Source organism: Anguilla rostrata, chromosome 2 (assembly GCF_018555375.3).
Source record: "Anguilla rostrata isolate EN2019 chromosome 2, ASM1855537v3, whole genome shotgun sequence".
Taxonomy (NCBI): domain Eukaryota; kingdom Metazoa; phylum Chordata; class Actinopteri; order Anguilliformes; family Anguillidae; genus Anguilla; species Anguilla rostrata.
Window position 1 is genome coordinate 7,969,789 of NC_057934.1, and position 12,008 is coordinate 7,981,796.

General features: G+C 41.3%; 1 long non-coding RNA gene across 2 annotated transcripts; it reads left to right on the forward strand.

The window, feature by feature from the left end:
• Nucleotides 1–691: 691 nt before the first annotated feature.
• On the forward strand, nucleotides 692–3,482 carry LOC135249472 (uncharacterized). 2 transcript variants are annotated; one of them, XR_010328691.1, is made up of 4 exons: nucleotides 692–1,502; nucleotides 1,867–2,104; nucleotides 2,562–2,683; nucleotides 3,034–3,482. It is a non-coding gene; the product is annotated as an uncharacterized LOC135249472 (long non-coding RNA). The 2 variants fall into 2 exon arrangements; XR_010328690.1 differs by lacking the exon at nucleotides 692–1,502 and having other exon boundaries at nucleotides 1,526–2,104.
• The last annotated feature ends 8,526 nt before the right edge of the window (nucleotides 3,483–12,008 follow it).

Consider the following 12,008-nt stretch of genomic DNA (forward strand, 5'->3'; position numbering starts at 1 on the left):
CAGCCGCTGAAAGTTTAGGTCACTTTCATTTGACTTATTTTATCAATTTTCTTTGCAGTTTGGGGAAATTTGTGGCATTTTGGCAGTATACCTATGCAATAAAAGATACTCGATGTAATGTTTTATTATAATTATCCAGAACTATCCGCCTGAGAAATTCTGATTTTTCGCTGTTATTTTTTAAGTGTTTAAACGTGTTCGTTAATTAACTGTCAATTACACACACCTGGCCTGTCTTTTAGAAGTTTGTTTAAATCTGTGCCATGTAGGTTTCCTAATGAGGCATTGTGGATTAATTGTGTTGTCATTTTGTCAAAATATAACCAGTTGAAAAACTTTTGCAAGATTAAGATGTGAAGATAGATATTTTTTAACATGACAATGCAAAATTCCAATAGAGAACACATGTACCGTATTAAAGTTAAAGGTACTTTGTCACTGTTGATTAGGTACTTTGTCATAGTTGATTTTACACTGCTGGGCGGTTTCTGATTTCAGTTTTTTCCCGAAGACAGCGGGTCTTCTCGAAGTCTGGGAAGGTGGGAGGAGCCTCTTGCTTGCTGGTGGAAGCTGATTGGGTGGATCTGGTTTGATTTGGCTCAGCTGTGCTTAATTAACCACAGGTCTTATAACTCCTTCACTTCTTGTTGTCTTGTTTGGCTGAGAATGACTTTGCGCATGGAAGGTCTGTTAGAGGCTCTTTGTAACTCGCTGCCTGGTAACTGAATGAAAAGAGTGTGTTGCACTGAGATTGAAGAAAATTTCAAATAGCATGCATATTATGAAAGACAGATTCCAGTGAAACAAAAAACTGAGAAAAGCTCTTGTTTTATTTATTTTTTTCTCAGGAGGACACTTCAGTGTCTTTTAGAATCCTCCTTTAATTAGGCTACTCCTCATGTGGCTCCTCCTTTATTTTAAAATATTTTTAAAATATTTAACATGGCTCAGGAGGTAAGAGCAGTTGTCTGGCAGTCGGAGGGTTGCCGGTTCGATCCCCTGCCATGGGCGTGTCGAAGTGTCCCTGAGCAAGACGCCTAACCCCTAATTGCTCCCAACGAGCTGATTGGTACCTTGCATGGCAGCCTTTCACCATTGGTGTGCGAGTGTGTGTGTGTGTGTGTGAATGGGTGAATTAGAGGCATCAATTTTAAAGCGTTTTGGATAAAAGGGCTATATAAATGCAGTCCATTTACCATTTAAAATATAAACAACTTTTTGCGTGTAGTTGGGATGTTCCACTGTCTTCTGAAAACATGACAATCTTTTTCAATTCAATTACATTTGTGTGGCGCTTTTTGCAGAGAACTGTCACAAAGACGCTTTCTGGCAAACTTCACTAATTGGCTAGTAATTAAAAATCATTTGTGCTGTATGACAGGTTGAATATATGTAACTAATTCTTCTCCTGCAGTAAATTCTAACATGCATTATATTCCCTTAGAATGAGCCAGATTTCAACTTCAATTACCACTGTTTATACAGCTGTAATTTACCTTAAGGTATTACTTAGAATTTAATGTGCTAAATTAATGCAAATTGTTCATTGTTAAAAGGTGTGATGCATCACTTGGCAAAAGGAGAGATAATGGCATTATCTTGGCTGCTTTTTTATTTAAGTCAGGACGCAGGTGTTCTTATATTTATATTCAAATATCAGCTAATTTCATCATTTCTTCGATATAAACTAGCATCCTTTCACATTTTAATTTCACAGGCAAACAGACCTTGGTGGGAGAAATTGTATTAATTTATGTCTATCGATCATGCAGAAAGGCATTTCTGCCATAAATTGGAGCACATTCTAATACAAACCAGGAATGCGAGATTGCGTGACGTTAATTTGTAGCTGTTTGTGTTCCTCAGGTACATCAGTTCTGCTTTATGGTCGCCGAATGATGAAATCGGCTAATGGAGGAGTGTACCAACGAAGTAGAATCTTTTGATTTTACCGATTCTAAACTTTATTTAAGCTAATTTTTTATTTTATTTTTTTGGGGCAATGTAAATGTCTGACCAGACAACTCTTAAATTAGCAGCACTTGAAAGCTGTCATTTAAGGAAGGGGCTCCAGTGCACAGCAGCGCTATAGCCCTCACTGCAGGTAGGTCCTAACAATGCAGACGTGCCACGTACACAGAAATGTCACTTCCCAGTTGTCACTGACCTTCACACCTCTCATATAATTGTGATATGTAGGGTTGATTCTAAACCTGCTCGAATACATTTGGGAAAAAATAAGCATGTTTGAAATTCCCTAGTCTTTCTCCAGCATTAGTGCATAGAGGTTAGGCTAAACATCTCTGACACCTGGAGTGAGCCGCAGTTATGCCTTTGAACAGTGTGCTGTTTATTGTGTTGCAGTACTTTCAAAAGAGATGGGAACTGAGGGCTCAAAGGAAATGTGGCTTTTCCTTCATTTATTAATTTTCCTTTCTGACCTCCACGTTTATATTCAAGTACAAGCCAAGGTTGTGTGGCTGTGCTCATTTAGGCATGCTGGGAAACCTTGGTTTGCTGAAGGAGGACCATCTTTTAAAGGGCTTAATGTTCCTTCCCAGGGCTCTGTCTCAGCAGGGTGATGGTGTGTGAACTCCCTACCCAAAACCGACTGGGATAAGGCCACTGCCATCATGAAGCTTTCTGGGACACTATCACATTTGACCCCCCCAAAGGTAGAGAGGTTATATATATATATACTGTTGTGGCACTTAATAATACAGAGAAGATACTAAAGAACAAATGTGTTTGTCTTCAATTTGTGTTTTCTTATAAAAATAAATTGAATTGAGAGCAGTTGTTTGGTCAACTTGCAGGATATTATTTGTTTACCTGCCTTCACGTTCTGCTATGAGGTAGACACACACGCACACTCACACATACACACTACACGCCCTACACACCAAACATACACACTACACACACACACACACACCACACACACCACATACACCCTACACACCACACACACTACACACTACACACCACACATACACCATATTCACCACCCCCCTCCCTCCACAGTTCCTCGAGCTCCTGGACAAACCCTCATATCATCGCTCTCAAAACAAAACAAAACAAAAAAAAACAACCTGCTGCACCAATCACAGGGATGCGTGTGAGGGGAATTACAAACCGGCACCAACACACGGCGGCGGCGTCACGCCAATCGCTAAGGAAAAGATTCCGTACTCAGACAGCGGGAGAAACTGAGGGAAGGGGGGAGTGTAGAGGGGTGCACCTGTGCACAAGGCTGCATGCCAAGCACTCCAGTGCTCTCCATTGGGGTTTCTTTGGGGGGAGGGTGGGGTGGGGGGGTGCTGTCACTGTCACTGGAGATGATAAGCGTCTTGTCTGGAGAACCCACTTGTCACCCTTAAGTGCGACTTACATTTCCGTGTTAGAAACGTCATCGTTGTCCTGATTGTATTGATTACATCTCTCTTATTTCTAAACTAAAATGTGTTCTGAATGGAAGGGAAGGGGAGTTGAGTGGAGAGGGGGTGGGGGTGGGGGTTGGGTTTAAAAAAAGTACCTCAAGAAATGCAATTATGAGGAAGGGAATTACCTGTCAGTGCGCACTGATTACTCGAGTAATTGGCACTCGTTAATCAATTAAAGCAAAATTGGATTAGAGCACTGATTGGCTTAATGCTGGGATTTCTGCCTCATTTATTGCCTAGCTCATCAGCTGCCTGTGCTACATACTGCCAATGCTAAGGAGCCTTTAACCCAGGATAGGCAATCATAACCACATATGTGGTTAAGCAATGAAAAGGCATTTCCCAACAATCAGTCATTTGTGGATCTCTAACACTCCGAGCATCACCAGTATGCTGGTTCGGTTCATCAATTTGCAAAACCGGACGGTTATATTTGCCACAACTGTGGACTGCTTGCACTGCATATGAAAGGGAAATTATTGCCAGAGAGTAGAGGGGGGACAGATTGCTTTGTGTGGCACTGACTGCTGAGGATAGGAAAGGTGAATGGACGTGATAGGTCATGTTTGGCTAGGCTGATCTCCTGACGGGTGATGGTCAGGGGAGTGAGGCGTCACTAACGCTAAGGTTGCTAAAATCAGCACACCTACATCTGGGATCCAATGTCTGACGGAAGACATCTTGAATCTCGCTCCAACAGTACTACAGGGAGATACAGAACAGATTTTTGGTGCTCGGTCAACCCAGAAGGCATTTGTTCCCTCTTGGACTCATGTGAACGAGCTCTGTTTGCACTGACCTTGTAACCTTTTTATCAGCTTCTGTAGAGGAAGGACATGTCATCAGTGACAGATGGACCAATGGTGACTCAGAAATGAATAGCCAGCACTGGGAAGCACCTTTTCAGCCATCCAGCATATGGTCCCAGCAGCGGTCACTGGCTAATGTCATGCCTTAACACCAGACCTGGGGCAAATAATTATTTGAAATACTAGTACTCTTTCAATTAAAAAATAAAATAAAATAAATCCTGCAGGTGCCCTGAGAATTTAACAAAACCTGACGCTAAAATGTAAAATTTACCAAAAGACTGCTGTTCCAAATTCTGATGAAATTTTGCTGAAATTGAAATTTTGCTGAAATTGAAATTTTGCTGAAATTTTACTGACAATGTCAGTAATCTGCCAGGATTTTACTGGTGTCTATATTATCAGATTGTCTGGGATTAGATTATTAAAAAACAATTATTTGACCCAGGTTTGATTAACAGTCCTGCAGTCAGTGCTTTGCACCTTCTTTGCCTTTTCATCCAGTTAAGGCATGTTGTCCCCTGTATGTTTTCACTGTTCTTCAGATTTATTGGTTTTTGCTTGTGACTCAAAAAATGTGCTACATTTGAGTCTTTTTTCCTCTGCATTTCTGTCCATGGAAGGGTAGAAATCATTCAAGTAACCTTGAACTCGGAGATAATGAACATTACTGGCGACAAGTCCATTAGAATCAAGCTGTGACTGAAGATTTAATTTATTTTGCGTGTTACTTGCCTCGTGAAAGCCAGCGCTCACTCAGCACATAAAGTTTAGATCTCATAAACGCTTGACCTCATAAACGCTAGTGTTTTTTATTTTGTCAGTAATTTGGCAGAGTGCTATTTATGCGCGTACTCTTCGTACCCTGCACGCGATTAAGCCGTCTCCCTCCTGAGGTATTGCGACCCGCTAAAAAAAAATCACGACACCGCTTTTCAATCCAAAAATCAATTTCCCGAGTGCGCACGGTGTCTTTTGCGGGTCGGTTTTGTGTACCCCGAGTAAAAGCGATCGGTTTTAGCGTAGCATGGTGAATTCGCCACGGCTTTCTAATGGACTTTGGCTCTGTTGAAAGCAACGGGGTTCATGTTGCGGTGATGGATTTATAGCCATCAGCAGAGTAGTTGTGGGGTGGGGTGGGGTGGGGTGGGGAGGGGGCACACGCTTTGGATGAACTTTTCGGGCCATCTCTCTGACTAACCGTAAAAACGAACGCTATGATTGGACCTTTTCCATTACCGACTGGTGACATGCAGTAGCTTGGGAAAGGCTGGGAAAAGTTCCAGAAGGTTCCTTTTTTTTTTTGTCTTCCAGGCAACAGCGACGTGATTCACAATTACAGCTGTCCCACTGACAAGAGGAGCACCTACGCCGGGGGTGGGCACCGAGGGTTGTGTCTGTTTCTGGGTTTCCTGCCAACATCAGCCCTTAATTATTTAGGAAGCCCAATCATTCGGTAACAGAAATTCCTGCTACATTATTGATTAGCTTATTAAGAATGAGAGCTGACAACTGTTCCGGTGTCCCAACATGAAACTTCTGCGGTTAAACCAACACGAGCGTGTTCAGCTAATTAGCTGACTTGTCCAGTGTAACTGGTGACAGCTGAGTGCTTGCATAGCCCTGCAGGGATGGAGTGGGCCACCTACTCAATGGCTGCATCCCTATCAGCCTCCTACCTACTGTGACCTGAAAGTATGTGCTGTCTACCTACCATACTGCGTACTGTTTAGTGCACATATTTAGCATGCAATGGACATTAATGTGAAAAATATCCTCCATGTTGATTTCCAACTGTATTGTGGGAGTGGCTTAAGACGTTTTCAGCTCGCGGCCACGCTCATGTGTCGATGTTGTGTTGCCGATGTTGTCGTTGTTTTCGTTGTTGTTGCTGTAAGAAAACGTCTCGTTTTTAAAACAAAGCTGCACATGATATTAAAGAGAATCAAAAAAATGGTCGTTGAATTCCTGAACGTTGAATTCCTAATATACTCAGAGAAACCCCCTGGAAATAAGTATATCATCCTGAGATTTTAAGTACATAACATTTATAGAAAAATATGCTGACTCGAGAATTTTCTCTTCCAGTGTACTCGACGACTACAGTATACTCAATAGTAGGCAAGTGCGCCGATTTGGACACGGCCTAAGAAACAAGTACAATCACACTGTCAGTGGATCCCTCCCATGCCTGGTACCAATTAGCCGTGCAGGGTGAGAACAGGTTGTTTCATTTCTGGACTTTTACGGCAGCTTTTCCGCTTAATTCGCGGTGATCAACCTCGTTGTTTATGTGAGCTGACGCGTGCTCGCGCCCGCGCGCATTTTTTTTCCGCGTCGAAGCTTTTCCGCGAAAGCGCCTTCGCGACGGCGTCTCTGAAGTTCTGCGAAAAATAAAACTGAATTTAATTGAATGTGAACGTTTCTTAACGAGCGAAACCGCTTTTGATGCGTGAGGCTAATTTGCTTATTGAGCCAGGGGTAATTGTTGGAAGGAAAAAATGTGTTTACACCCCGGCACTCCAGGAATAGAACGGACCGCACTGACTACCCAGCAGAGTGGCAAACCGGGACTCAAACACCCATTATCTTCTGCAGTGTTGGAGGACGAAATGTGCCAAAACACATGATAAAATATCCAGCTCTGTTTGCGGGAGTCGGTGGTTTTTCGGCAGACATAATGGTGTTTACGCGTAGGTGGTGCTGCAGATTTCAAGATAATGACATTTGGCAGCAGGGCCTCCTCGATAATAATATCGCTCTGGCCCCCCTTTTTTAATAAAATAAATTGAATTTTTTAAGCTGTGCACCCCTGCAAGCTGTGGACCCTTGCAATCATCACGACCTTTCACCCAACTACCGACAGTCCTGTTTGGCAGGCAGGAGTAGTTTCTTTGCAAAACACCATCTGGGATGTTCATTTTATTTTAATGCTACCGTGAACAACCTCAGACTTGAAATACTTTCTTTCTATACTTTATTTTATTTTATTTTTTTATTATTGCTGGAGAACCATCATTATCTCCCTTTTCCAGCAAACAAAATGTGAAATCCATATGCTCTAGGTGCAATCCATATGCTTGGTTAGGAAAAACAACTGTGATTAAATAAAAACAACTGATTAAGTGGAATTAAAAAATAATAAGAATGGCATGTCCCCTGCCCATGTACTTTTTTCAAAAGAGCACGATTTTCCTTTGATAATTATTAGATTCTATGAAATGTATTGTTAGAAAAAAAAGATTGTAATGGAGTGTGTGTGTGTGTGTTACACTGTTTGCAGAATAATAATTCATATGCCAGTTCCGTAGCCCTTCTAATTATAATTGTTTTTATTTGTTTGTCTTGTTTTGGCGAAACACGCAAACAAGCACTTTTCTCCAAAGCAGAAAAATGCTAAAAAAAATTTCACATCAAAAACAGTTTTTCAGGATTTAAAAAAAAATTTTCATTTGTTTCCGGACATTAGAAGGCCAATGTACCACCGTACCCACTGGTTCCAATGAAAGCCATTAATTCAGGGTAAAGTTCAATGTTTTAAAATGCGCAAATGATAGACAAGAGCCCTCTTTGTAGCACCAGTCCTTCTTATTGCAGCTCAACAGCAGTTCCAGCCCTCCGCCCGCCTTTCCCCAGCTTCCGTCGCGGCTAACAAAGCTTTGGCCCGCCCGGGAGCCATCCGGAGAGCCGTAATGAGGCCAGATACCATCACAGAGAGGAGAGAGAGGGATCAATCATTAGGGATAAAAAGCCAAAGATGTAATGAGTCTGTGAGACCCACGGTCGATCCACGCAGAAGCATGAGCAGAAAGACTTACTGATGCTCTAATGGCATCTCACTCCGCCCAAATTTTTCCTTAAGTCCTATCTGGAGGTTTCTCTCCTCTGGACTCTTCTGTATTTGTTTTTTTTGTTTGTTTGTTTTTTTAACTCTTATTTCCTCAGTTCGAACCACACACATTCCCCGTAGACACTCTACCCAACTGGAGTTTTTTTCATGCGATTAACCCTCACGCACCACCATGCGTTCCAGAGTGGAATGGATCCACTCAAAATGCCCTTACCTTCAGTCCATTAGGCTAAATCAATTGCAACTCGTTGAGGGTAAAAATAAACCTAAAGTACCGTTGCCTGGCTAATTCTCTGCCATATTCCAGGCCAGGGGAACAGCACAGGGTTTTGTCCTTGAAGCTAATGAGCTAGGCAGGTCCATCTTGTTTACATCCTCATACAATTTTATCAATGAGTTTAAAGAGTAAGGTGTACTCAAGTAAGTGCTCAACATGAAAGAGCATAGATACTTACCAAGACTAACTGAATGGCCTGATTTCATCATTCTGTGTTATGGTCTTGTGTTGCTACCCAGATGACTTGCCCTAATTGCTAGTAGAGACCTAGCTATCTGTCACAGAAGGCAGTATAGTGTTTATAGAGTCTGGGATCTGGGTTGATTTTTCACTGCTAAAAATTCTTATGAAAACAAATAAGCATGAGTTGAGAAATTACCAAAAAGAAAAAATCATCTGCCACAGGGGTAAGAAAACATTTATAACATTTATTAAAACCAGGAATGTAATATTAAGTGATTTCTCTAGATTTGAAAATTTGTCTTAAAAATAAAAACAAAAGTTTATTGTGAATTTAAGGTCATTAATATTATTAATATCAATTAAGAATTACTTTTTGGAGTGTACTGGCAAGTTATGGCAATTTTAAAATAAATATATATTTTACAGCCACACCAATCACATCTGAAGTGAAGTTATTACCGGAGGGAAATATCAACAGATGGAGAGCTGGACATAACAGGTTTTTGTGTGTGACATTTGTAAGCTCATAAATTCCAGAGCTGACTTTGAGGTTATTTTATTATCCCTTTGCTTAGACTTCAGCATTTTGCTTCCGTCGGAAGTTTCATCTCCAGCTGCTCAAACAATGAAATAATACACACTCACACTCACCCACAGACACTCACACTCACACACTCACCCACAGACACACTCACACACACACCCACACTCTCACACAGACACACACAAAAACAAACGCACTCACAAAAACAAATTCGCACACACGCATGCACACACACACAAGAAGGAAACACACAAAAACAGATGCACACAGTCACACACACACAAACACAAGAAAAAACACACACACAAAAAAACACACACACACACACACACACACACACACACACACATATACATATACACACAACACACACAAACACCAATGCAAATGCAAAAACAAATGCACACACGCACGGCCATGCAGTTTCATGTATGTGCATTGATTCTCACAACCATTTGTAACGTTAAGTTTATTTGACTCCAGGGCTGGTCAATGTTGCTTTTGTGGCCTTTTCCAAAGTTATTGCCAGAGAGAAAGTGGTTTTTAAATATAAAATATGGAGAAAACCTGAAGCCAATAAACAGCCAAGAAATATATTTTTTCTTATTGTAGTTGAAATTTGGAGGCATTTGAATCAGGAGTGGAAGGAAATCTGTTCCGTGGTCATGCTCATTTTTCTCCCCATACCCAGTAATGGAAGCAGCGTATAACCTTTCACTAGTTTTTCTCATTTGGAACATTTTGGGTTCATGGCTAAGAGGGCATGATGGGTAATGACACTATGGCTTTCTGTAATTGCAACTGCAAATGGTTGCACATTAAACCCCCATCATCCTGCCCAAACACTTTCTGCAGCGAAAACAACTGCACGCATGAATGCTGTCGGGATAGTACATGAACTAAGTGGCATCACTCAGTTGAACTGCATTTTGGTCTATTAAAACTCTATTATAGTTTGAATAGTTTGAGTCGTAGAGAGCGTTAACAGTACTGTAAAGTGATAGGTGATCATATTTAAGTTTCCCTTTTTCCTATAGAGGTGTTAAAATAAATGGAAATGATTGTAATTGTTTGGTTATATTTTGCAGGATATTTTCAGTAGTAATTATTTAGCAATCTCATACTCATGTATGAAGCACTGGCATCTGTGTGTGTGTGTTTCATAAGAAAATTCATAAAAGTTCCTATGCTCATTTCTGTATACAGTGACATGAAAAAGAAAGTACATCCACATTCAATAAATATTGAAAGTGGGTGTACATCTATTGTGAGGACAAACTCATCGACTGTGATTTTGTCCTCCCAGTAGATGCACTATGTCAGGTCATGTAGCATACAGCTGGACATGATTCTCCTCGCACACATTCTGTTATTGTTCAGATGAAATTTCGGTTTAGGGGACCGTCCTGTGCGGCACTCCGAGCGGTTTGTTCGACGGTAACTCAGTGCTCGGCGGTAACCCCCTCTGCCCAGGTTCGTATCGATTCAGCTCGGCTCAAAAATGCGCATAAATTCCTAAAATATCGACCGCCTCGTCGCGCCTCGGACTGCTGACTGAACGCGTACAGCAAGTCATTCGGTCCTCATCCTGCTCGAACAATACAGGGGGGGCATTAACACTGTGTCAAAGTCGGTCTGTAATATTCTATTGCTACGATTGGAGCAGTCTACTTTGACCTTTCTATTTCCGTTCAGTTTATTTACCGCCCACATGAAGGCAGGCAAACAATGATACATAGAATACAACAGTGACAGAAATGAAAAGGAAGTAAACGAAAACACGGTACTTTATAATGACTTTGGAGTTAATCTAATTTGGAGGAAACTTGATTTTCTTGATCATCTTGATCAAAGTCTTTGTTTTCCCTAGAGCACAAACAAGAGGTCAGTCAGTGAGTCAGTCAGTGCCTTGGAGGCACAAATGCTTTAGTGATGTGTATCTGACTGGTGGTAAATGAGGAGGTGATACATGCGTGTTTCAGTAATGTATGGTATTGTGCTTGTGTGCATGTGCACAAGACTTGCATCTGGCCGCGCAGCATGAACCTTTTTGTGATGTACCTTTTGCAAGTCGATTGGCTAAACGCATCTGGTGAATGTACACATTTGAAACTGTGAAGATGGGTATTGAATATGCTAAAATAAATCTGTCGGTGAATTGTTGCAGAGCTTGCTTAACCCATACTACTTGCCTTCTTCGGGTCGAAGAAATTGGACCAATTGACCTTAATGCCCTCAGGTGATTGTTGTATGCTTTCTAAACTGATGGATGTAATGGCCTTACTAATTATGCAAGATCCTCATTGGAGAAATGTCACCCCTGTGATGGGCATGGATTCAATGAACACTTATCTTTATCTTTGTCTAAAAAATTGAATGCAAGAAGCATCCTTTCTCTTCACAAACGCTGTTTGGCGAGTTCAGCGATCAACCAAAACAAACTTGCACAAATGCAACGTTTGTGCAACGCTTGTGTTTACCTACAAGGTAAGTTAAGGAAAAATGTTGATTGAATACATGTTGTAGTGGCAGTAGTCTACCAGAATCTGAAATGTATGCAACAGCAGAGACTTGATTATACAGCGAGCACAAAAAAACGCGTTAACCAATTTACTGACCCAGCAATTGTGCCTGCTTTTGTATTTTGCAGGTTTTGGCTACTAGCCAGTGTCCCAGGACAATGATCACCTGTGTGAACTCAATGCACTTATATTCACTTGGGCCTGATGTGTGCAGAAATATCTTTGTCCACCCTGCAAAATGACCGGCCAGCAGGGAAAAGTTTTCAAGTAGAGCCTTTCGTTTGGCAACTGTCTCAAGCTGTAAATCTTAATCTGTTTCTGATTGTTCAGGCCTCCGTTTAGAGTGAATTTCTACTTCAAGCTGACGATTCCTTCAAACG